The 27,685-nt window shown below is 42.6% G+C and overlaps 1 long non-coding RNA gene across 2 annotated transcripts; it reads right to left on the bottom strand.

Moving 5' to 3' along the window:
• Window positions 1-9,116: 9,116 nt before the first annotated feature.
• Window positions 9,117-13,808, bottom strand: LOC310674541. Of its 2 annotated transcripts, XR_014509640.1 has the most exons (3): window positions 13,557-13,808; window positions 13,152-13,310; window positions 9,117-9,255 (listed from the first exon to the last, which is right to left on the bottom strand). It is a non-coding gene; the product is annotated as an uncharacterized lncRNA (long non-coding RNA). The 2 variants fall into 2 exon arrangements; XR_014509641.1 differs by lacking the exon at window positions 13,557-13,808 and having other exon boundaries at window positions 13,152-13,365.
• Window positions 13,809-27,685: the final 13,877 nt, after the last annotated feature.

Genomic DNA, 27,685 nt, shown 5'->3' with positions numbered 1-27,685 from the left:
CGCTGTGGGTAAAAGCCTCAGTGCCTAGGACTTGCCGATTGAAAGGTCGGCGGTTCGAATCCCTGCGGCGGGGTGCGCTCCCGTCGTTCGGTCCCAGCGCCTGCCAACCTAGCAGTTCGAAAGTACCCCCGGGTGCAAGTAGATAAATAGGGACCGCTTACTAGCGGGAAGGTAAACAGCGTTTCCGTGTACGGCTCTGGCTCGCCAGAGCAGCGATGTCACGCTGGCCACGTGACCCGGAAGTGTCTTCGGACAGCGCTGGCCCTTGGCCTCTTTGAGTGAGATGGGCGCACAACCCTAGAGTCTCTCAAGACTGGCCCGTACGGGCAGGGGTACCTTTACCTTATTATCTAAGTACTGTGTGTGTAGCCCATGCCAGGGTGGGTGGGGGGGAGCAAGGCTCAGTGGAAGTGTGCCAGTTTTGAATGCAGAAGATCTGTTTCAATACCTGCTCCCCCCCTCTCTCTTAAAAAGCATCCATTTATGGGAAAGGCTTTTGTCTAAGAGGCATATCAATCCAATCAGGGCTAGGTAGACAAACTGTGTGGACAATGTTTCTAGCTGCTATAGGGAAGCAAAGCTGGGATGTCTGACAGCTCCAAATCTATACCTATACATCTTTTCCTTTGGGTGGATTCAAACGATAAGCAGCAGTGTGGGAATGGAAGAAATTTAAAGATTATTTAGTTAAATATGTTAAGATAATTAAATAGAATTACTTGCGAGTAACAGATTGGCCTAGGATTTAAATATGTGATGTTGTAGAATACGATGGATAAAAGTGAAAATGAAAAGAAAGAAAGATGTTAATTGACCAAGTAAATATTATGGGGAAATAGTTTTGGGAAACTGCTACAATGATTCATATGGAAAATCAGCCAGAGGGACTCGAGGAAGTCACCCAACAGTGATAACAAAAGTGGGTTTGTTACAGTCAGGATAAATGTTTGTTTGCATGTTTGTTTTTTGATGTTTTCTTTTTATGTTTGTTGTTAAGTAAAGGTAAAGGGACCCCTGATTGTTAGGTCCAGTCATGACCGACTCTGGGGTTGCGGCGCTCATCTCACTTCCGGGTCATGTGGCCAGCATGACTAAGCCGCTTCTGGTGAACCAGAGCAGCGCACGGAAACGCTGTTTACCTTCCCGCCAGAGCGGTACCTATTTATCTACTTGCACTTTAACATGCTTTTGAACTGCTAGGTTGGCAGGAGCAGGGACCGAGCAACAGGAGCTCACCCCGTCGCGGCGATTCGAACCACCAACCTTCTGATCGGCAAGTCCTAGGCTCTGTGGTTTAACCCACAGTGCCACCCGCGTCCCTGTTTGTTGTTACGTTTATTATAAATTGGAAAATTAAATTATTATTATTTTTTTAAGATAAGCAGCAGTGTGATCACTTCAACAGCACTTGCAGAATAGCTGGTTGTGAACAGAGGCCCAAAATGTAGTCAGCTGTGTTGATTCATGTTCCCAACACTCAGCATAGGACCCAATTTCTTAATTTCAGCTGTTACTCATAGAATAGTTAGTTTGCAAATGGTGATGTAGCGGTTAGCATAGTGGAATTTGACTGGGAGCACCTCAATCTCCCATTCCCAAAAGTGCCAGTGGGCTCATTGGTGTATTCTTCTGACAGCACAAACCCATCTTCCGAAAAACACATGAAAGTTTAACAGAAGGTCTTCAGCCAGCCAAAATGGCACCTTCAGTTTTCAATCAGAAATGCAAACAACCATGCAAAGAAGTGTTTCAATTCACACTGCTAACTTGAAGCTGGAAGCCCATCGAAGGAAAGAAACTGTGCTGGACTGTTACAAATTAGAACAAAACTTGAAAGTCTTATTTTCACTTTATCCGCTTGCCAGAGCAAGGATGCTCTATCAGTTACGGATGTCATGGCTTCTTGTTGTTGTTTAGTCGTGTCCGACTCTTCATGACCCCATGGACCAGTGCACGCCAGGCACTCCTGTCTTCCACTGCCTCCCGCAGTTTGGTCAAACTCATGCTGGTAGCTTCGAGAACACTGTCCAACCATCCGTCGTCCCCTTCTCCTTGTGCCCTCCATCTTTCCCAACACCAGGGTCTTTTCCAGGGAGTCTTCTCTTCTCATGAGGTGGCCAAAGTATTGGAGCCTCAGCTTCAGGATCTGTCCTTCCAGTGAGCACTCAGGGCTGATTTCCTTCAGAATGGATAGGTTTGATCTTCTTGCAGTGCATGGGACTCTCAAGAGTCTCCTCCAGCACCATAATTCAAAAGCGTCAATTCTTCGGCGATCAGCCTTCTTTATGGTTCAGCTCTCACTTCCATACATCACTACTAGGAAAACCATAGCTTTAACTATACAGGCCTTTGTTGGCAAGGTGATGTCTCTGCTTTTTAAGATACTGTCTAGGTTTCTTACTCTGAAGTAAAGTCCCAGAGTTGTGCTCCCTGACTTCAGTCCTGTGCCACTATCCTAGTGGTTCTAAAGCAGTATTTGGAGTTGGGACATTATTCCTTTGACCCTTCATCCTGCTTCATCCTGGAACTTGGTCGGGATTTTTGCTGTTACTGCTGCTTTTTGAAATATCTGGAATCAACCTGCATAATTGCATTGCTTCACAACGGCAGTGTCCAAATAGAGGAGTGTTGTTGCTTTTTATGTGGACAACTTAAGAAAAGCAGAAGCCCACAGACAGCACAGGAGAAAACAAAAACCACAACTAATACCTATGGACAACATCTTGGGGCTTGAAACAGTCTACTGCAATGGGCATATAATTGTGCTAATATTTCAAAAATATAGAAGATACAGAAGTTGGTATAAGTCCTGGGAAGACACAAGGAACTTGATTTCCCACTTACCTTAGGGTCAATTCACATATCCATGTTCACCATGCACTAATAATAATAATAATAATAATAATAATAATAATAATAATAATAATTTATTTATACCCCGCCCATCTGGCTGAGTTTCCTCAGCCTCTCTGACTACAGTACAAAGGGAGTGCATGTGTGAATGAGCCATTATTACAGATTAATCATAACAGGCAGAAATTTCCTATCATCTGATGTCAACACAAACACAAAACTTTTCCTATGGTCCAGTTCCACACAGCTGCCGATCAAGTGCTAAGTGATCAGGTGATAAACAGGTATGTGTGAACTGGCCCTTAGGATCGCTCTCTTAGCAAGTGCCTCGCCTGTGTGAAGAGCGAAACCTACAGCTTCTAAAACTATGTTTCAGAGGTGACAACAGCCTTATATGTTAGCTGCCGAAGCAATGTTGCAATCCCAATATTAGAACTGTACATATACATATTAACAGTAATTTATTTAATGCAGAGAACAGTGTGACTATGTATTTGGTTATGCTACAAATGGCACAATTTCCCCAAAGCTATGAATTTGAGGACAATTGTCTATGTTTCAAAATTAGCTGGAATGTCTTTTCAAAACTGACCTTACACCAAAAAGTTTTGGAATCATTTCTGACGAAAAATGTATAATATTGTTCTTATCACTTTCCAGTCCTCCTGAATTTTAACTTCCATGCCTATAGTGGTAAATATCTATCTCTATGTTTGTAGTTGCAATATTCAAAAATTGCAAAAACAAAATTTCTATCGTGCATTTCCTCTTTTATGAGCTGATCTGTGGATGCAATTGTTTAAATGAATTCTTTTCTCTCCCCAGTCTTTTCCTAACGTCTTGAAAAAAATGGCATCTCCCTCCAAGAATTCGTGGAATGGATTTGTATGGTAAAGGGGGTATTGAGAGAATAGAACTACGAACACGAGGCATCTGAAAATTAAGCCTCCTTCTGGACCCTCCTGTCTGCCTAGCAAGACGGCAAGGAAAAGAAAAGCACACATTTGACTAGAGCCGAGTTGCCAGTCCTTGGCTACCCCCTGCTGGGCATGAGGTCCCAGGCCTTTGTACTCCATTTAGCATAAACCGTAAGTCATAGGATAAAATATAAAGCCATCATTATCACTATTCCTAAAGGAGCCTGGATTCTCAATTCTTAACAGGACTAAATAATGAAAGGCAGCGGGGCAGTCAGAGATTAAATAAACAGATATCAAACTATCAGTAATAGTTTATTTAGAGTATTCATTGGTTTGTTACAGAATTCCCCAAAGCCCATAAGCAAAGATACATATTAGAGAGAGAGAGAGAGGAGGATATGATGTTTTAATACTAGTTACCAAATTAAACAAACAAACAAGCAACAACAAATTTGCTACAAATTTATCTGGTAGAGGGCAGATGGCGGTAATAAATCTGCAGGTAAATTTTTAGGGAATTCTTTAATGCAGTTTAATCCACCTATTTTTGAGAGATATTCAGTAGCCAGCATACATTTGGCAGCGCTCTTAAAATACAGAAAAGAAACTCTTTACTCTAAAGGTTTTGTTGAGTAGTATGAAAGAGAAAATTTCTTTCCAGATGTGACCAAACTACTATCAAGTTCCTAATATATATATATGTGAAAAAGTCTGTGAGTGTGAAGGAACAACTTGCTATAAAATATAAGCCAGCTGTATGCGTCTAGGCTCGGGAATCTGTAAACAAAAGGGAGGAGCCTTGCGGCTATTTTGCCAATGGTCTAAGGCGCTTTGCCATCACCATGAAATTTCAGTACTAAATATTTCCCCCATTCTGTTTATTTTGCATGCTAAGCAGAAAATAAATGAACAGTTGAACTATATAAACAAAGTCTTAATATTCAGTCAAAGGGCTCCCAGTTAGGCAAGGATCTGTTTATATTTAACACAGGAAGGAACAATGTTAGAAATGCATCCCTCAGAAACATTTATTGTCACCAAAAGGGAATCGTGAAATATATCTACCAACAAATTAATAAGCAACACAGTTAGCCTCCAAACATCTGCATGGGGAAGGAGGGAACGAACACAAACCTTTTCCTTGTAAACAGAGAGAAGAAAAGAAAGTGTTTATAAAAAACAGAGGTATAAAAAGGATCATATTGCAGTTCTCTGCGAGTGAAAATAAAGATGCTTACAATTTATATTGGTTGTGTACCAGCTTAACTACTTTGGCACATGAAAGAATTCTGGGGATTATAAGTAAGCAACAGAGTAAAACTACGTACGCCTACCCTGTTTGAATCTGGAAGCCAAGGCCCGTGTTTCATGCAATTGCTCTTCAGTGAGAGAACTCCAGCTGAGATTTAGCAAAGAAGAGTGTGGAAATAGAGACTGTAAAACTCTTAAAATGTGGCCTTCCAGTGAGCCCCCAAAATGTCCTCTTTTAAAAGCTCTTTCCAAGCAGTCCTACTTCCCTAGGACAGAGACAGATCACACATTTGGTAAGTCATCAAATGATTTACTTCCAAAACTCTTCAAAGGTCAGATTCATGTGCTTTTCCATGCAGCAGTCAGGAAAGATGCACTGGCAGCTAAAATGTTGCTTAGTTACAAAGTGTGTTCTCCTTCATGGAGAGCACGTGTTGCGGTGGGGGCCTCCAGGACACTCCAAAGTTGGAGGGCGGGTTAATTGATTGTTGGCCACTGATGCGATTGGGGCTTCCCTTGTTGTTGTAACCTGTAGCATATGTAACCCTTGACACACCCTTAAAGGTAAAGGTACCCTTGACCGTTAAGTCTAGTCGCGGACGACTCTGGGGTTGTGGCGCTCATCTCACTCTACTGGTCAAGGGAGCCAGCGGCCAGCCTGACTAAACTGCTTCTGGTGCAACAGGACACCATGACAGAAGCCAGAGCACACGGAAACACCGTTTACCTTCCCGCCGGAGCGGTACCTATTTATCTACTTGCACTTTGACGTGCTTTCGAACTGCTAGGTTGGCAGGAGCAGGGACCGAGCAATGGGAGCTCACCCCGCCGCGGGGATTCGAACCGCCGACCTTCTGATCTGCAAGTCCTAGGCTCTGTGGTTTAACCCACAGCGCCACCCGCATCCCTGACACACCCTTAGAAAGGCCCCAAAGCATGCCAGCCCTGCTGATATTTGTATCAATGGGAGGGATTTTATTTTATTTTATTAAGGCTGAATGTTGTGGTGGGTGGGCTAGAAAATCTCCCCACCTTCTGCCTTGGCTAGACAGAGCCGGCAGGGCTGAGCAAGTGATGCTTTCTCCACTACAGCATCTTTCTGCACCATCACCTTAGGGCTGCTCTGCTAATATATAAAAACATAACTCCATAATCCAAAATCCCCTGCCGTGGTTTCCTAAGCTTAAGACCTCCATTTTTTATTAATCACTTTCATGCCTCTTAGCTTCTCTTATTCTTTTTTTACCACTTTTGCCTCTTCTCCTTGATCCAGTTGTCAAGTCTGAGTAGTAGGGCTTTCGATTCATAATAGTGCTTAGTTAATTAATCATCTAGCTTTTGATCAACAAATTAATATAAATTGGCCTATTACCAAGGTGCCTTTTGACGTTATTGGAGGAATGGCAAAGTTTTTGTTATGACTGAGCAAATTTTACCAAAAAAAGAAGAAGAAGAAGAAGAAGAAGAAGAAGCGGCAGCTATTGTTCAGCTTTAGAAGAAAAGTCTGTCTTTTAACATTTTCTTTTGTAGCAGAATGTCCCTTGTTGCAAAATATTATTGCTGTGATGGAGGTGGTGGGACAACAAGAGACCCTCCCTAGATTCTGAAGTGTGTGATAACTACCGCCTGGTCCAGTGGCGTAGCGTGGGGGGTGCAGGGGGGGCTGGCCGCACCGGGCGCAACATCTGGGGGGGGGCGCACTCGCACTCGCAGCTCTCTGCCCCTACCTGGCTCACTCACTCTCTCTCACTGCAGTGCTGGCTGTGCGAATCCGATCCTAGCCGCCGGGTCGCCGCCCACTGTGGAGGGGAGGGTGCCAGGCATGCGGTGCAGTGCGGAGAGAGAGCGAGGGACTATCTGGGGGAGGGACAGTGCAGCGGGGGGGGGGGCGCAAATTACTTGCCTTGCCCCGGGTGCTGACAACCCACGCTACACCACTGGCCTGGTCACAAATATGTTTGGGAAAGTGGTGACTATCCAGCTTTAGACATGCTAGGAAAAAGCAGATTATGGTGGAACTGTGGTCTAAACCACCGAGCCTCTTGGACTTGCAGATCAGAAGGTCGGTGGTTCGAATCCCCGTGACGGGGTGAGCTCCTGTTGCTCTGTCCCAGCTCCTGCCAACCTAGCAGTTCAAAAGCATACCAGTAGATAAATAAGTATCACTGTGGCGGGAAGGTAAACGGCATTTCTGTGTGCTCTGGCTTCCATCACAGTGTTCTGTTGTACCAGAAGCAGTTTAGCCACATGACCCGGAAAGCTGTTTGTGGACAAATGCCAGCTCTCTTGGCCTGAAAGCAAGAAGAGCACTGCACCCCATAGTCAAAGTTTGACTGGCCTTAACCACCCAGGGGTCCTTTACCTTTACCTTATCTAGACCACAGTCAGTGTAGCTTCATACTGGATTTGGCAATGAAACAGCCCTGGTTGGTGAAATCTGGTAGGAGATAGATAAAGGAGAATGTGACCTTGTTTATTCTCCTTGATCTTTTGGCAGCCTTGGATACCATTTACCAAGTTATCCTTCTGGGAAAAAAATTGTAGCTTGGGAGATGGAGATATTCTGATATGGTGGTTCTGCTGCCATGGATTCTGCTTGCATTCATTTATTTAGCCTGCTCTTCAGCCAAAAAGGAGCAGCTTAAAGAAGATGATTTAGAACTGCCAAGTGTCCTGCTTTATGGAAGACAGTCCACTGTTTGAAGTGCTGTTAGAGGACAGTCTTCTGTTTGAAGGAGACCCCTTTTTGAAGAGCTGCTTGGTCCAAATCTGTTATAAAGAGAGAGAATCTTAAGGAGGAGAAACAGACGCCTAGAAGTTGTCCATTACTGGTTAGCAGCTGGGCAGCACACTACGCAGAAGCACAGGCCCCCAGCAGCCACAGGCTTCTCCACCATAATGACATCTTTTGTATTTCTATTTAAATTATAGCAGATTCTAAATTACATATAAGTGAGACTATGCATATAAGTGAGTATATGCAAATATTGTGCAACTCTGTATCCTCTTTTTTGGTTATGCATAAGACACCATTCTAAGAGCAATAAAAAGAAGACAAACTTCAGGAGCCACGTTGGCCTGAAGAGCCCCCTCTTCCCGCACAAAAAACCCCCCAGGAAATAAAAAGAGATTTTTAGTTACCCAATGCTCCATTTTACTTTTAGTTTCGTGACATGGGAGATGAAAGTTTTCTTTTAAAAAGAAAAATCCAGGAAGGCTTAAACAGGAGCTATATAAAATGAATTACAAACCATCTGGCCTCGCTCGAGGGATCAGATTATACCACTACCTGGAATAGTCTAGCAAACAAACAAACAAAAATTATGAAGAATAATTCAAGCAAGGGGAGCGAAGGAGAACCCTGCTTACTGGAAGAGAACAGTCTTTGCGAGACGAAGGTTCCAGCTCCAACCCATTGTGCTCAGCAGAGTTAATGTACATGCTCCTACATAGAGTCTGTACATGGAGCTCAAGGCTGTGTGTTTATGGTTTGTGCACATGCAGTCTCTGTGAGAAGGTCTCAACACGATAAGGGGCAGAGGGCAGGGCCAGCAGATTCAGTCCCACCCTGCCTTGCACACCCTCAGTCTCTTCCAAGGCAACACTGGCAATAATAATAATAATAATAATAATAATAATAATAATAATAATAATTTATTTATACCCCGCACATCTAGCTGGGCTTCCCCAGCCACTCTGGGCGGCTTCCAACAAAATATTAAAATACAGTAATGCATCAAACATTGAAAGCTTCCCTAAACAGTTCCACAGTAAAAGCACAGTCAGTGGAAGTTACGCGGCAGCTCCTTCCAGGAGATACTAGCCCATAACGTTCTGGTTCTGGATGTGGATTGTAACACGAATATTCATCTATGGCGATTTTGTCTTATCCTGCTGCAGTTTGGTTTCACGCATGCTTGGAACCATCAACATTTTCCTTGTACTTGAATGCTTGATGTGGCTGGGAAAAACCCAGCCAGATGGGCGGGGTAGAAATAGATAGATAGATAGATAGATAGATAGATATACAAAGAAGGATTTGGGTGGCTTAGCCAACAGCATCTCTGTAAGGAGTGGTCATAGCTCAGTGGCTGACTGCAAGTGTTTACATTCACAAGGTTCCGCAATGCACTCTTGGATATCTCCAGTTGAAAAGAAGTTTGTTCTCAGGTGGGTGGAGAAGCCTTCTGCCTGATTTCTCAAGAGTGATGCTGCCATAGACATTGTGAGGCTGCGGGGGAGAGAGGGTGCGAGAAAGAACGCAGGCAATGATCTTTTTATTCTTTTGCTTATGACAACAGTGTCTCACACCGAACGTAACTGACCTGTAGGAAGGACTCTATGAACTGAAAACATAGGTGTTATATGTACCCTTGTTATCTATGAAATTCCTTTAATAAAAACATTTTAAAAAAGAAAAAAAAGAAAAGAGTGATGCTGTCCATTGGACTTGAGAGTATTTAGCTACCGTATTTTTTGCTCTATAAGACTCACTTTTTCCTTCCTAAAAAGTAAGGAGAAATGTGTATGTGTCTTATGGAGCGAATGCAGGCTGCGCAGCTATCCCAGAAGCCAGAACAGCAAGAGGGATTGCTGCTTTCACAGTGCAGCGATCCCTCTTGCTGTTCTGGCTTCTGAGATTTAGAATATTTTTTTTCTTGTTTTTCTCCTCCAAAAACTAGGTGCGTCTTATGATCTGGTGCGTCTTATAGAGCGAAAAATACGGTAATTCACAGCTAATTTCCTCCAGAAATACCCCGCCTGTGGTGGTCATGTGCATTTTACTGGTCAATAGTACAAACAGCAATAATCGTAATAATAACCTTGAAGACAACAACACTTCTTTGACTTCTGTGCAATGAGGTTTCATGGTGAGGCTTTTTCTTCTTATAGACTGGAATGGCAGTCTTTAAAGTCATGCAATGGCAGCAAGGTAGACTAAAAAGATAGTGCTGTTTCATATCTTGACATTTGCTGATGATTTTTTCTTCTTCTTAAGCTACACATTTGTAATTCCACCAGGAGAACTATTTCTATTGACACAGGAACAGGAGAGTAAATTTTAACCTCAAAAAATTTCACAAAGCAGATGTCTTTTCGTATGAGAATTGGTATATTTTTACCCTCTGAATGATCTCTGCTTTTATATGCCTAATTAAATTTTAGAGGTCCCTTGCTTAAATAAAGATTTATTAGCTGTTAAAATCGTAGCATAATTCTTCTACCACCTACATGCTATCCTTTAACATATTTACAAGCATAAAGGCTTATCCACTATAAAAACGTGGATGATTTAATGTTGTTATGTTATTGGTGTCAATTACTAAAATTCAGGCCCACAATAGACCTTTCTGAAGACACTATTACTTACCTCTAGGATTGTCAGAACTCCTTAAAGAAAAAATACTCTGAATTTTGAAGAATGAATTCCTCAAAAGAAATGAACAGGGGCATTGGTGTTAAAAACAAGGTCCTACAGAGGTAACTGCCCATGTTGTATTTTCTGAGAACGGAGCCTCTGAACAGAAAAGTTGGGACGGAAGTTGTAGAATAATAGAAAGGTAGTCCTTTATACATCAAAACTGTAAACTTTCAGATTACAGTGGTACCTCGGGTTAAGAACTTAATTCATTCTGGAGGTACATTCTTACCCTGAAACTGTTCTTAACCTGAAGCACCACTTTAGCTAATGGGGCCTCCTGCTGCCACCGCGCCGCCGGAGCACGATTTCTGTTCTCATCCTGAAGCAAAGTTCTTAACCTGAGGCACTATTTCTGGGTTAGCAGAGCCTGTAACTTGAAGCGTATGTAACCTGAAGCATCTGTAGCCCAAGATACGACTGTATCTACTTATTGTTAGTCATCATCATTAACAGAAAGGAAAATATTACATGACAGCAGAGGTGGGAAACCTTTGTCTTTCCAGGTGATGCTAGACTACAACTCCCATCATCCATGACCACTGGCTGTGCTGACTGGGTTAAGGGGAGTTAAAGTCCAACAACATCTGGAACTTCAAAGGTCTTCCACTCCTGGATTACAACATGAAGCATAATAGGTACAATATAGCATAACCCCAAACAAGAAGTCCATTCATTCCTGGAAATAAGTGTTTTAATCATGTTTTATCCCTAACTCTTAAAATAGCTCAGGATAGGATTTAATCCTGACATTGATCATGTGGCATAAAGATGTGTGGGTCTGTGCATGTGTGACAGAGGAAGTGGCTCAAGGTCACCCCGTGAGCTTCATGGCTGAACCTACATCTCCTCAGTTCTGGTCCCATACTATCAAACACACTCCACACTAACTCATTGGTATGTGGGTAATTTGGACTTTTCTTTAAAGATCAAGTCCCATCAAAATCAATAGCACTAATTGAGAGAAATGAGTGTGCAACAGAAGGGGACACATGTCATCTTATGCACTTGTCATCTCATGGAGAAATAGCAGCAGCAACAGCAACATTTATACCCCGCCCATCTGACTGGGTTGCCTCAGCCACTCTGGGTGGCTTCCAACATACATTAAAAGTAAAGGTAAAGGACCCCTGACAGTTAAGTCCATTCATGAATGACTCTGGGGTTGCGGTGCTCATCTCGCTTTCCTGGCTGAGAGAGCCATCGTTTGTCCACAGACAGTTTTTCCGGGTCATGTGGCCAGCATGACTAAGCTGCATCTGGAAACCAGAGCAGCGCACGGAAACACCATTTACCTCCCCGCCAGAGCGGTACCTATTTATCTACTTGCACTTTGATGTGCTTTCGAACTGCTAGGTTGGCAGAAGCAGGGACCGAGCAACGGGAGCTCACCCCGTCGCAGGAATTCGAACCACCGACCCTCCGATCGGCAAGCCCAAGGCTTATTGGTTTAGACCACAGCGCCACCCACATCCCACCTCAACATACATTAAAATATAATAAAACATTAAACATTAAAAAACTTTCCTATACATCCAAAAGCTTTCAAAATGTTGTTTTCTAAAGGTTGTATAGTTGTTTATCTCCTTAACATCTGATGGGAGGGCGTTCCACAGGGTGGGTGCCACTACTGAGAAGGCCCTCTGCCTGGTTCCCTGTAACTTCGCTTCTCGCAGGGAGGGAACCGCCAGAAGGCCATTGGAGCAGGACCTCAGTGTCCAGGCTGAATGATGGGGGTGGAGATGCTCTTTTAGGTATACTGGGCCGAGGCTGTTTATGGTTTTAAAGGTCAGCACCAACACTCAGATACTCAGGGATACTCAGATTGTGTTTGTGCGCACGCAGCCTGGACCCTTTGCAACATGTGGGAGAAGTTCTATGGCGGACATGCATGTGCTTCTCTGCAGAAAAGTCAGTAATCAGGTTCCTTCCATGTGCTGATTTCTTCTTGTTGAGGAAAAACAAATTCTTCTATCTATAGGTTTCCCACGCCCCCCACTTAAGATCCATGATCAATACTAAAAATAAAATTATAAAACCATCTGTTATTCTAAAATTCCCCACACACATGCTGATCATGTTTTAAATAAGTTAGAAGAAGACAAAACACTAGATAAATTTTATTCTTGCAAGACACAAATAGTGAATGGTTAAAAGACTTCTTATTTAATAATTGCTGTTCTTCATTAGTGTGAACCAAAGGCATAGTCTATCCAAGACAATAACATCTGCACCCCATATTTCATTATCACCAAACTTCACATTTCACACAAAAGCAATAGCTAGCAAAGCCTTACAGCTTTAATTAGTTTCTACCATAGCTGTGAAGGTCAGCCAATTATTGTGTGTGAAATTTCAATATGAAGCAGCTGAATTGAAGACAGCATTGCAACATTGTGAAATTTTGTAGTGCTGTAAATCTAGCATGATAAAACCTCTTTTTTTTAACGCAAAACAACAAATTAATCACCAGGTATGCAGAACTTCAAGGCTTACTGACTAATTTAACATGTGTTAGTACATGAAAAAAGGAATTGATAATTTTGGATGCTTTCTTATGTGCTTTCACATTATGCTGTCACAAATTATGACATAATACTTAAAAGACGGAACCACATTTTTTATTCTTATGAAGCTCAACAATCCATGATTATTTCTTTCAAGGCACCCCCCAGCTCATTTTACAGTGTTATTAATTACTTCCAAACCTATTGTCATTTGCAAGAACGTAACAATCTTTTCTGGGGGAATTCTGGTAGATCCCTTTTTGTAGTGGCTTTGAGGAGAGATTAAACAACCTTCCGATGATGTTGGTGTAGTGAGTCCCATCAGTGCCTGAGTACTGAGTACCACAATCTTAAGCGTGTCTGTTGAGAATATCAAATATTAAGCAGCACCATTCATTTGTTCAGTTCTATGGTTTGTTCTGAAAATAGTGGGATAAAATCTTTCAAAAAATATTTGTGTGTGTGTGTGTGTGTGTGTGTGTAAATAGCTAAGAAGTGTGGTAAAAGGCAGACTCAACTTCCATCATTACTGCTAAAGGAAATTATTGCATCACATGTAAAAATGTTGAAAACAAGTCAGATGACACAACTAGTTCTGATACTCACCAATTCATTTCAGTTATATGATTATGTAAGTAAAGGTAAAGGGACCCCTGGCCATTAGGTCCAGTCGTGACCGACTCTGGGGTTGCGGCGCTCATCTCGCTTTATTGGCCGAGGGAGCCGGCGTACACCTTCCGGGTCATGTGGCCAGCATGACTAAGCCGCTTCTGGCGAACCAGAGCAGCACACGGAAACGCCGTTTACCTTCCCGCTGCAGCGATTCCTATTTATCTACTTGCACTTTGACGTGCTTTCAAACTGCTAGGTTGGCAAGAGCAGGGACCGAGCAATGGGAGCTTCCCCGTCGTGGGGATTCGAACCGCCAACCTTCTGATCAGCAAGTCCTAGGCTCTGTGGTTTAACCCACAGCGCCACCCGCGTCCCTACATATGATTATGTAGCTGTTGCCAAAGCCTTCAGGCCCATGTCTCATCCACCTTTTTCCCTTAGTATTGCAAAATTCAAAATATCATTATGACATCATTATGTTGCAGAGTTTTACTCCCTCCCTCTCAGCTTTTGTTGCTGATGCTTGTGGGGAGAAGAGAGAACAAGGCACTGTCAGAGTAGTGAAGCAGACTGAAACCTGCCTTAACCCAGTGCTTTTTTCTGGGGGGACACAGGGGTGCGCATACTCCTAAACATTTTGTGAATCTAAGTTTGGCCTCATTGAGGGGGCAGTATTTCATTGTGAGTAGGAAAATGAGAGTACCCCTAAACATTTTTTAAATAAAAAAGCACTGTGTTAACCCAAAAGAACAGCAAGAATCTGTAGCCTTCAGAAATGGACTTAAAAAACTAGTTTATCTAAGGGATAACCTGAGAAGTTTAGATTTAGAGAATGGTGGGCCTATTAGAGTTGATCAGCCATGCCTTGTTTCACTTTGCCAATTAAATGCACATTCAGCAGAGGCTAAGCTAAATCAAATGCAGGGTAAGCACCCATACATACCCCTATTAAGACAGCATGAATACTATACAAACGCACCTCTCAGCAATTAAATGCATTTTTGGAGGGTTGCCATTGGTCACACATTCTCTCAGAAGCATCAGCACAAAGCACCAGTCCTTTAAAGACACCTGAGAGGGTCTATGTGTCAGAAAGCCACAGCAGCATAAATTGGCTGCCCTGAAATTCTCTCTCTTTCCCAGCTCTGCTAGTGGCTGAGTTCCAAGGACATTAGTTTTCAGGAAGAGAGTCCCTTTCTCCATCAAAAACATCCAAGACAAGCTCTCTTACAGGAGAACTTGCCAAGAGCAGCTGCTTCCACCCAAAGAGTCTCTCTCAGGAGAAAAGCATGTTCTCAAAACCAGCCATGCTTTGAAAAGTGCCATCACACCCCCATTGACGAGTCCCCTGCAAAACGGCCTTTTTCCAGGGAGCAACACATGAAAAAAGTTCCCTCGCAGCCGCTCGCCTTTCCAATGGGAGCAGTTGTACATTAAACCACTGAATAATTCCAGACTGAAAGATAAAATATTTAAGACTGAAATATCCTCTAACTTTTTACAGTTTCCAAGTCAGCTGCTCACAAGATCACAAGCACTTGCCAAGGAGGATCAAGCCAAAGCGCATGATGATACAGAAACATGGAAAACCATGCGTGGTAAACCAGTTGAGAATTCAAAATGTAGCAAGTGCAGGAGGCAATGGAGCTGCTCAAATGTCAAGTGGGAGCAAGTTCTTCATGGCGCCATGATCTAATTGGGCAATCTGACTGACAGGATGTAGAGCACAGAATGAAAGCACAGGAGCTGCCACACTGAAACATAAATATGAACCACTAGTGAGCAAAAATAAGGGCCCAAAAATGTCACGAGGATTAAAGAAGAGGCTCCTCGAGATGTTTCAGAACTCTAGAGACTTCACAGAAGGTGGCATCCATGAAAGTGACCATGGCAAGTTGGCATCCATGAAATGTCCCTGGCTACAGGTAACATTTATAGAGTGCCTAAAATTTTCTGAGCACTGTACAGATGGCAAAAGATTAGGCAGTCCCTGCTTCAAGCTCACCATATACTAGACAAAATACAAAAGCAAAAGGGAAATGGGGTGTAAACGCAAGAGTAGCGGCTCCATCTCTGGCCAATGGGTGAGATCAAGTTGTTTTTCACTGGAGTCAGAACATCACAGTCTCCATTGGTCCTTCCTGCCCTGGCTGATGGCAGTGGCCAGAGAGTGTAAGAGGGAGCCCAGCATACGTCTAACAATAGGAAAACATGGTAATGTAATTCCATTCTCAGCTGAAATGAGCCAAAAGCATCTTATGGAAATGATCTAATTCCACATCTGCCCAACTGTTTTACGTTCTACTTTGGGGCACCAGAGAACATGCAAACTCCATGAACAAACCTCAGAGCAGCATTCTTGCAGGTACTCATAAGAATAGCTCATATGGGAAGAGAATGGCACTAACAGAATAGCATTCATTGGGACTTGAAATTTGCTACATGCAGATGGTGACAGCAGTCATGAAATTAAAAGATGCCTGCTTCTTGGGAGAGAAGCAATGACAAACCTAAGCATCTTAAAAAGCAGAGACATCACCTTGCCAACAAAGGTCCGTATAGTTAAAGCTATGGTTTTCCCAGTAGTGATGTATGGAAGTGAGAGCTGGACCATAAAGAAGGCTGATCGCCGAAGAATTGATGCTTTTGAATTATGGTGCTGGAGGAGACTCTTGAGAGTCCAATGGACTGCAAGAAGATCAAACCTCTCAATTGTTAAGGAAATCAGCCCTGAGTGCTCCCTGGAAGGACAGATCCTGAAGCTGAGACTCCAGTACTTTGGCCACCTCATGGGAAGAGAAGACTCCCTGGAAAAGACCCTGATGTTGGGAAAGATGGAGGGCACAAGGAGAAGGGGATGACAGAGGATAAGATGGTTGGACAGTGTTCTTGAAGTTTGACCAAACTGCGGGAGGCAGTGGAAGACAGGATTGCCTGGCGTGCTCAGGGTCACGAAGAGTTGGACACGACTAAACGACAAAGCAACAACATTGTACACACAGCTTAGTTTACCCGGTGGCTTTTAATTTGGTGGAAATTATAAAAAAAAAAACAACCCACACACCACAGCCTAGTTAGCAGAACCATTGCTTGAGATCAAAATAGGATTCTTGGGATTCTGAAGATCACAAGACAGATTGAAAACACAGTAATTTTTAGCCCAGGTGCAGTTATCAAGGTATTTATTAGCACAAATTCAGATATTAGAACCTCCTTCCTGGTATGAAACAAAAGAGGTGTCCCTGCTCCTCACTATTATCAATGAGATAATGTAAGAGGGGTCATAAAGCTTGCCTCAGCAGACTGGAATAAGCTTGACTCTAGAAATTTACAAGCCACAAAGGATCAAAATGCTTGTATTTTGGATGTCTGAAAGGTGAATGCTCTGCAAAGCAGATCAATCTGTAGTCCCTAAAGCTCAGGTTTTTCTTACGTATAAATAACCAGAGTCTTTCTCCACAGTAAAAAAAAAAAAAAAAAGGGTGAGAGATCTAAATCAAAATGTTATCTGAATGTGCCTCTTTTTGTTGCAGAAATTGTGAAAAGGGAGGAATTTGTTGCTGTTGTTTAGTTGTTGTTGTTGTTGTTGTTTAGGGAGGAATAGAACAATACAAAAAGGCAAAGGAATTCTTCCTTACATGAAATGATTCATTTCCACAGTGGTTCCCCACCACCACCGCCAAGGTAGAGGAAGAAAGAGGGTGTTCTAGCATATACCAGTCTGCACATATAATAACAAAGAACGTAGGTAGAATGGGAGACCTATGGAAATGCATGCACATTTTGCCTAAAGAGCAGAAGCGATGAGAAACGGAAGAGTCAAATCTATTAACAGACTGTGGAAATGGCTAGTATAAGATTTTGACAGCAAAATCACAGGGTCACTCTGGGTATTAATATCAGTGGTTAAGACCTGGCACACACAGGATTTTATTATTCATATACCCACCAATTTCTGACCTTTCAACCAAAATAAACTGATGGGTTTAACCCAGACCTGTAACCAGCCTTCCTTGTCAGGGGAAAACACATTTCAAGGTGGGGCAGTTCTATGACCTGGCTGAGGCTGCTCTATTATGATTAGGACATGGTGTTTAAACAGTGGCGCTGGTAGTTTATTGTGTTGTAATCATAAATTGTGTATTCAATGTATCTTTGGACATAAAATTAGTGCTAATTGGATTCACCAAACACTGATTTAATATTTTCTTTCTTCCATCAAATAGTCTATTAAAGGTAAAGGGACCCCTGACCATTAGGTCCAGTCATGACCGATTCTGGGGTTGCGGTGCGCATCTCACTTTATTGACCGAGGGAGCCGGCATACAGCTTCCGGGTCATGTGGCCAGCATGACTAAGCCGCTTCTGGCGAACCAGAGCAGCGCACGGAAATGCCATTTACCTTCCTGCCAGAGCAGTACCTATTTATCTACTTGCATTTTGACGTGCTTTTGAACTGCTAGGTTGGCAGGAGCAGGGACCGAGCAATGGGAGCTTACCCCGTCTCAGGGATTCGAACCACCGACCTTCTGATCGGCAAGTCCTAGGCTCTGTGGTTTAACCCACAGCGCCACCCACGCTTAGTTGGTGTGCAACTTCCTCAAAACTAGTTGTATATTCTGTTCTGTTTGTGCAAAGACAATGTTGGATACAGTCCTACCTCTTTTTCTTGAATTGTAGCTTCATATGCACAATATTGTTTCCTTGTCAAATTTAATCTTTTAATTGTCTTTAAGCATATATTAAAACATTTTTCATTTGGGTATTGATTGTTTCTGTAAATCTCATGCTTTACAAATAATATAGGTAATTTTGCTTTGTTTGGAGTTAAAAGTATCTCAATTGATTCCACATTTATTTGGTCTTAAAGCCTGTCTTATCCTGAAGGATCAGAGCTGGAGAAATTCTGTTTCTTAGAAGAGGAAAACAACAACCCAGTAAAACTATTGTATATACTGATATTTTAAATGAAAATAATGTCCTTATGGACAGACAAGGCTCTCCATAAGATGACATAATATGCAAGCCTCCTGAAATGTGTGTACCTTTTAAAAAAAATATAGGTGAGTGCAGAGTCCAGGTTCACCAAAGAATAACACGTTAGTGTGACATCTGCCATTTACATATGATGAAATGAGCGAAGGCTACTCAACCATGAATAAGGCCAAACTGTTCACTGCCGTTTCGTTCCAAGCACAGCCTCAAATTAGTCAACTCGGACTGAGAAGAGTCCCCCCCCCCCCCCGCTCCACCTTTCTTTTTTAATTTTCCAGGCAAATAGAAAATTCTGGCCAGAAATCCTCTTGCTCTTTCTGGCCATAACAGGAAGTTGTAAAAATGCACATGGTGCTGGAGGAATATCAGAGTACAAGGGATTTACCTTGAATAATACCATGTGACTCCACACCCACCCCGCTCTGCTGATCTGGATTATGTCAGTGAGGATGAAAAGACTAGTCACAAAGGTATTTGGGTGAATACTCATAAAGTATCACAGAGCAATTTTGCAGCTGTTGGAGTCAGATCCTCTTTGTTTACACCAGAAAGGTAAAACCGGCAAGGGAAGAAGTCGGTCTCCAAAATGGGGGAGGAGCCGTGTGTGTACTTATTGCCAATTCAATACAGACTGAGGTTCACGAGTGTAATGAGTCTAGACTCTTAGTTCACTCTCTTGGGAGACATTCTGATCAAAGGCAAAACGGTTTGGCACAATTTTCTGCATGGTTTCAGTGGTACTTTCAAAACAAACAAAGAATCAGATTCAGACTATATATACATATATCTATAGCTAGCTAGATAGAGATGTATAATGTTACAGTGGATGCCTGAAATTTGATGAATGCCCACGCTCCCATGTGTATGTTGACGGTCCCAAGCAAATTTGGTGAATGTCTGGAAACTTACAGTGGAGAAAGCTAACACGGCCTGAACGTGAGTGTAATAGATCACTCTTCAAAGGGTGTTGAAAGAGATGCATCAAGCATTCACAAGACACATCTAAGATTGTCAGCATTCACATGTGAAGGTCAATATGCAACATATTTGGGGGCATTTAAAGCATGTTTCCATGCGCACATAACCAGGGAGTCAGTTCCATTGAAAGCAGTGGGACGTGCTATGTATTAAAGGAGATAAAATGTGACTTCTAAGGTTACACAAGTGTCCAGTGCAGCTTTCTCTCAGATTGTGGCAGTCGACTGAGTTTCATGGCATTTCGCATTGTGGACATGAACCTCAGTTATTATTATTTTATTATTACTTATTAAATTAGTACACCTCCCTATACCCACAGATCTCAGGGCAGTTACAACATAGTATAAAACTGACAATGTTGTTGTTTAGTCGTTCAGTCGTGTCCGACTCTTCGTGACCCCATGGACCAGAGCACGCCAGGCACTCCTGTCTTCCACTGCCACCCACAGTTTGGTCAGATTCATGTTTGTAGCTTTGAGAACACTGTCTAACCATCTTGTCCTCTGTCGTCCCCTTCTCCTTGTGCCCTCCATCTTTCCCAACATCAGGGTCTTTTCCAGGGAGTCTTCTCTTCTCATGAGGTGGCCAAAGTATTGGAGCCTCAGCTTCACGATCTGTCCTTCCAGTGAGCACTCAGGGCTGATTTCCTTAAGAATGGATGCATTTGATCTTCTTGCAGTCCATGGGACTCTCAAGAGTCTCCTCCAGCACCATAATTCAAAAGCGTCAATTCTTCGGCGATCAGCCTTCTTTATGGTCCAGCTCTCACTTCCTCTCACTGACAATATAAAAACACAAAATACAACTATCACAACATCCTGTGGCTGAGAAGTCCATTTTAATCATTCCACACTTGCTCCTGATCAGATTCTTTGGGTAACCAAGATTATGAGAGAGGGAGAACATTTCAATAACTCTGTTAATGGAATTCAATAATAATAATAATAAGAGTTTGGATTTGATATCCCGCTTTATCACTACCCTAAGGAGTCTCAAAGTGGCTAACAATCTCCTTTCCCTTCCTCCCCCACAACAAACACTCTGTGATGTGAGTGGGGCTGAGAAACTTCAGAGAAGTGTGACTAGCCCATGGTCACCCAGCAGCTGCATGTGGAGGAGCGGAGACGCGAACCCGGCTCACCAGATTACGAGTCTACTGCTCTTAACCACTACACCACACTGGCTCATAGCTCCCTTTGGTGAAGTAAGCTCCCTTGCAGCTGCCACTGCCTCTGCCACTCAGGACAATCGCCAGCTCCTCCTCCTCGTTGAACTTGGCAGTGGCGGCAGCAGCAGCGGCAGGAGAAATAGGGACATTCTGGGATCAAATCAGAAGCCGGGATGGCTTTCTTAATTCCGGGACTGTCCCTGGAAAATAGGGACACTTGGAGGCTATGTAGCAGGGCAGTAACTGCAGCAAGGCCTCTGTTGAGGCCTATTTCCTCCATGGAGACAGCAGACCCCAGGTGCCAGAGAGGCTGGGAAGCATTGAGCTATCAAATAGCTCAGATGCATGACTCATATCTACCAGAAGCCATGTGTTTAATATTGTGGGCCCAATTTTATGGCGCTGCCTTCCAGACAGTTCCTTATGGAACTTCTGGTGCTACTGAATACTATTTTTTATTCCAACAGACATTTGAATTGAAGTGTGGATATATAGTTTTAACTGATTTTTGTAAAGCTCGTAGAGATTATTGTAGTTTAGTGGTATGCAAATTGTTTAAATACATAAATAAACAATCTAGAGGTGTAAGCAATACCTTGACCAGAAAATAATCATCAAATTTATTGATGGGAAGGGAAATGATGACAGAGTAACCATTCAGGGTGCAGCACAAAACAAGCTGTACAGACAGCACACCAACCCAGATGCTAATGCGGAATCTCCAGATGTTCTCTCCAAAGTTATCCCTGCATCCCAATACACAGATGCCATAATCTGTTTGAATCTTCATTTTCATTCACCGTGGATCTGTTTGTAGCACATTTTCCTACTTTCTTTATGAAATAAAATGTTGCCTTGTTTTAATTTAATGGGCATGCTTTCCCCCACAGGCTTCATACTCTGTAACCTAAGTTAACTGGAGTTTTGTCATACGTCACAGCCGTGTAAATCTTAAATTCACCACTTTCCCCTCAAGAAATAGCTCAGTGGTCACTAAAACAAACTTATCAGTTAGATTCAGGATTGTATTCCATGGGAGTCCACAATGTAATCCTTACAAATCATCGGCTTCCTCAGAGAACATAAATTCTGCTTACCATAGTAGTATATTCAAATTTCAGGCCAACTGTTTGTCATCAGATTAGAATGTGATGACATAAAAAAAGATGGGCGGCCGAAACTGCTCAGCAGCTCTAAATTCATCATGACAGCCTGCAGGAAATAAAGACACCACACCAAATACTGTTCATTAAAAAAAAAGACTTTGCACTTCATCTTGCCAAAACCAAAGACATGATTGCAGCTGTACCTTCAATGGACTGCAGTGCCTTTGCAAACAGGCTCACCTGTGAATTTCCTGACTCCAGCTAGGCAGAACTTATAAGCTGGAAGGTGAGTTAATGTACTGTCACTATACTTAGTAATATTTTGAAACTACTGTAATAATTGTCGTCAAGTTTTTAATTGGTCTTGTTTGCAAGGATTTCAGGACCACAGAAGCACGCGTTGACTCATGAGAAGAGTAAATATGGCAACAATACTGATAACTTTTTAAAACATGGGAAAGGTTGCATATATCCAGTAGTCTCCCTCTTCTGCCTCTCTGTTATGAAAGCTGTTGATCAAAGAGGGCATGGGGCTGGGGTTGAAGGATAAGAGCCAAAACTTCATCTACAGTAGAAAACTAGACTGTCAGCTCACTAGATCATGAACCAATTTCACTCCTAGAAAAGAATAAGGTTTCTAATCATCAGTGATTGTAATTAGCTATTGTTAACTGTACGTTAAGTGAGGGAGAAATTATCCATGTGATAAGCAGTCTGTGACTAGTAAAATTTTTTAAAATGGCAACATCATGTTCCACAGAAGCGTTCTTCAACCTGGTGCAATCCAGATGTTGTTGGACTACAGTTCCCATCAGCCCTAACAAGCGTAGGCAAGAATCAAAGACGATGTAAGTTGTAAGCCAGCAACATATGGAGGGAAGCATGATGGTAAAGGTGAAGATGATTCAAGGAGCTGCTAAGATGGAAACCCTTCGGGACTTAATCTTTGGCATTAAAAGAAATCTGCAGACAGGACAGGGAGATGAGTTAAGAGCCTCAGATAGAAGAGCACCAGGTTGATGGACTATATGGAACTGATAGAAAAGACTGACAAAATCCGAAAACAGGGAGAAGAGACGGTGGAAAAAGATTGGGAAAATTTTTAAAATTTTATTTAGTGTAATATAGCATAATTAAGGAATGTTGGGAAATGGTGGAATGAAATTATGTGACTTTAGTAGAAATATGATAAGGACTTAAGTATAGATAAACTTTAAGATTTTTGATGGTAAAATAAGGTTAAAATAAGACAACTAAATGATAGAATGCAGTGGAAGATGGAAAGGATTTGCTGATTTAATTATTAACTATAAAACCCTTAATAAATATTATTTATTTATTTATTTAAAAAAAGGTGAAGATGATACTCATAGATGCAAGGATATGCCAGGATGTTCTGTACTAAAAGAAGTTCGGAAATTCCAAATTCCAAATCAGCGCCTCCTCTGAGGCGGTTTGTGTTCTGCCAAGGTTTGAAAGTACCATGCTTGTTCCTGAAATATTCTATATGCCTTCCTGGAAGAAACAGCTTCATAATGCAACCTTCCTCAAATCTGTGACCATCTTTTCCCTTCTTTGCTGTTTTGAAGAAGGGTGGCAAGGGGAAAACATGAATATCATTAGTAAGGATGAATCAAAATATCCCAACCAGCCATGTGATCTGTTTCAGCATGGACAAATGCAATGTTGACATGTAGCATTAAAGATTCCATCTCAAAACCCAATGCAATAACAAAAAACCAGGCCAGGGCTGCTGCCACATTTTTATAGATGATGTTTTTTCCAAAAGCACCCCCTACTTGAAATTCAGCCTGAAGTCTAAGTTAAAGTCAAAGCCCTAGTCAGTTAACTGGGCTATAACATGTGAAGAATTGATTTTCTTATTTTCAGCTGTCAGGCCTGCTACAAAGAATGAGTTTTAATTCTGGGGATGTTATTAAAACTCCTTGCTTAACCGGCAGAAAAATGGAACTGCTAGAAGAGCAATAGCGGTACTGCTGTCGGATTGAATGACACCTGTCAGAGTATGATGAATGACCCTCTCTGCCCCACAATCCCATTCTCTGTCAGTCAGGTAAGGGCCATTAATCTTCATCGAGGGCCTGTCACACTAGGCAGCCATGACGCCAAAAAAGTCTTCGCCTGTTTGCCACCAAGACACATGTAACAATATGATGCTCTCATTGTCAGAGCGATGCCGAATTTACATAATTTATTATGACTTTCCTCCCCCGCACCCACCCACCCCAAAACACCACCCTCCTCCAGCACCACCCTTTCTCCTGCCAAAGCGAGTTGGGGATAGATGTGATTAGACAGATGGAGGCTGGGCCCAGGCTGCCAGCCACCAAACCCCCTGCAGTGCTTGATGAGGAGCAGAGCATCTATACAAACCAATCAAAAAGCTGGCAGTTCAATTACAGAGTAATAAAGGGACATTCATCATTCAATTAGGCACCTGTCATGGTTTCACAAAAGGGAAAACTTCTAACCTGAAACTCCAGGGAGAAGATGCTAGAATCAGAAAGCAGGGAAACAAATGGAGGGAGGAAAGTGTAGGGAGAGGAGAGAGACAAAGTCAATTACTAGCCAAACAGACAAAAGGAAACAAAAAAGCCGGGTGAGTTATCTTCAGGCCAAAAATTTAGGGAAAGTAGATGAAAACCACGGTGCTCTGTGAGATACGATTTTTTTCTTTTCATTTGCAGCCTGTGTGAGAACTGAGTGCAACCACAAAGACTGACGTGCTGGGGAAGAGAATTGAACTCTGCCTTTAAACCCTGAAATGCTGCTGATAACAGTTCATATGTGCAGCTTATTAAATTGCTAACAATTATTGAGAATGGGGGTGGTGCAAGTATCACACTTGTAGCATTATAAATCAGGGTAAGGAACCATCTTCATCCCAAGAGTTACATTACTTCATAAGTCAGATTTGAGGGACCACATTCCACTGAGCCCAAGCAGAAGTGGTTGGACTCATAGATGTGGCTCTTATCTTTGGACAGTAGGCTACATCCTAGCCACACACACACAAACACATCTTTCCATCCTCCATCAGAGCAAGTAAGAAGCATCATCAGAGTTCAAGGATGCATTTCAGCAAGGAAAAGCACTCAAAGAGAAGATAGAGCAGGGCTGGTGAAGCAATGTAGAGGGCATGGCTAGGGAGAATCCCAAAAGCCAAACGAAAATGCCTGAGTCCCTTGGCCTGAGGTTCTGGACCCAGGATAAATGCACATTTGAATTATGGTGCTGGAGGAGAGTCCCCTGGACTGCAAGAAGATCAAACCTCTCCATTCTGAAGGAAATCAGCCCTGAGTGCTCACTGGAAGGACAGATTGTGAAGCTGAGGCTCCAAGACTTTGGCCACCTCATGAGAAGAGAAGACTCCCTGGAAAAGACCCTGATGTTGGGAAAGATGGAGGGCACAAGGAGAAGGGGACGGCAGAGGACAAGATGGTTGGATAGTGTTCTCAAAGCTACCAGCATGAGCTTGACCAAACTGCAGGAGGCAGTGGAAGACAGGAGTGCCTGGCGTGCTTTGGTCCAGGGGGTCATGAAGAGTCGGACACGACTAAACGACTAATCAACAACAACAAAACCAACATTAGCAAGTACATGTATGTCAACTAGCAAAGAACTGGTTGTCACAGGGAAATCTAAAGAGAATACCTATAGTTAGGAAACACTGTGTTTATTACCTTATTGATAGGGTTGCCAAACCTGCAGGGCCAACCAGAAGACTCCAGGTTTGACTGGCAGTCGGCAGATGGTAGAGGGAGAGCTTGACTCTCTAGGCGAGTGAGGGGGCGTTCTTTATTGTGTTAGGAAGACTGTGCAGACACCTTGCAAGTTTCAGCCTGGTATAAGCCAGCTGCACATTCTTGCATACAGTCTCTGGGGTGTCCGTCCTCCTCTCCTCCTTACTCCCTTTTCCCAATTAACCACCATCTCCAGGGTTCAGTAGTAGGAGGGAGCACAGAGGATGACAACCAAATGGGCTGGGCAAAAGAGGAGCAGACTGTTACGAGCAGGCATGAGGGCCTGGCTTGTTTGCTAGACTTTGTTTTTTATTTGAATGACATGCTCTCAGCGACACTGGTTCATCACCACCCTGCTGGGACATCACCAGGGGGCACCCCTAGGTCTCAGGTTTGTGCCCTGAAGTCTCTGGGTCTGGGATGCTGTTGACCTGACAACCCAATTTATTGAGGTGTCAGTATCATGGTGTTGTCTTTAGATGACAACCACAACCTACATATTTCTGTGAACTAGCCATACAGTGGTACCTCAGGTTACATACGCTTCAGGTTACAGACGCTTCACGTTACAGACTCTGCTAACCCAGAAATAGTGCCTTGGGTTAAGAACTTTGCTTCAGGATGAGAACAGAAATCGTGTTTTGACGGTGCGGCGACAGCAGGAGGTCAGGTTAAGAATAGTTTCAGGTTAAGAATGGACCTCCGGAACGAATTAAGTACTTAACCCGAGGTACCACTGTATATGCCTTTAATTTTCTTCCCAGGAATCTCTACATCATCTCCATCTACCTTCAGGAGTCTCTACATCAATATGGCTAGAGTCATCAGGGCATGTATGGCTACATAATCTACACATGGGAGGAATGCCAACCAGTGCATGCCATCTTCTAGTATTAGGATTTCGTCTACGAGTGTTGCCAGCTCCCAAAGATTGGGCTGCCAGTGTACTTTGGATTATTTTATTTTTCCCCAATGGTATTTCAACATAACTCTTTGAAAATAGCAAAGTTAACCTTAGATTTTGTGAACAGCAAAGGTCAGGTTGGCCTGATAATGTGACACTGAATACAAGAATAATTTAGTCACTGAAAGGTTAAAGAATTCACGAGCAACTTAATAGTTACTCAGCTGCCTTGTCAGGGTAGGGCAAATTATGAACATATTGAACTGCCTTACACTGAGTCAGATCACTGGGTCCATCTAGTTTCGTGGCTTCATGTGGTCTCAAGCAAAGGCCTCTCTAAGTCTTGTTATTTCACGTTTTCTAAGTGGAGTTGCCAGGGGTTGAACTTCAGATCTCCTGCACAAAAGCCTTGCGTTTTACTACTAAGCTTAGGCTCTTTCCTAGCTTGTTAAGAGCTATCACAGGGGCCAAAACTTGATTAAGGAGCCCACAGCTAATTCTAGAATCTTCAATTCTCAGTATAGTACTCCACATCTATAATTTTATGTCTGTTCTCCTTCTTCAGCTACATCACTTCACCTGCCTGAATGGGAGAGATAAAGATGTATTCATTTATATTTATTCAGCAAAATTTAAAAAGCATTAAAAAAAAAACTATAAGCAGTTTACACCTCTTCCCAAGTTTTTTTTTAATTATTACTATGAACCAGTGTGTACATTTTGTTAAATGAAGAATAAACTTCAAACAGAAGTGAAGGAAAAGGGAAAATCTGGGATTCCACAATGGGAACAATGCTGGAACGCAGAAGTTGGTACCTGCCTGCCCATTCATTCATAGATCATCTTTCTCGCTACATTCCCATAGACATTCCCATTTAGTGGGATCTTTATCGGTGATTTCTATGTAAATAATTAATATGCGATTAAATTTGATCTATTTTCAGTTTTGTTGGGTTGCTTTTGCACTGACCAAGTATGGGAGGACAAATGGTAGTGTTTTGAACATGACCATCAATCAAGGGAGAACTTCATTTGCATTTATTAAGACTCAGCAGTGAAATTGTTTTCATGAGGGTGCCTGCATTACAAAGAGGTCAAAGACAAATCCCGCCTCACCAGCTGCGCTTTCTAACCTGCTGGGATGACCACGAGCTCCAGGATTCCTAGCTCCAAAATGCACTGGATTGATAACTAAAGAGAACTTCAAA

The sequence above is a fragment of the Podarcis tiliguerta genome (assembly GCF_965153285.1).
Source record: "Podarcis tiliguerta genome assembly, chromosome: 3".
NCBI classification, from domain to species: Eukaryota; Metazoa; Chordata; class Lepidosauria; order Squamata; family Lacertidae; genus Podarcis; species Podarcis tiliguerta.
Note: the sequence above shows the minus strand (reverse complement) of the source record. Positions and strands in the feature narration are given on the sequence as shown.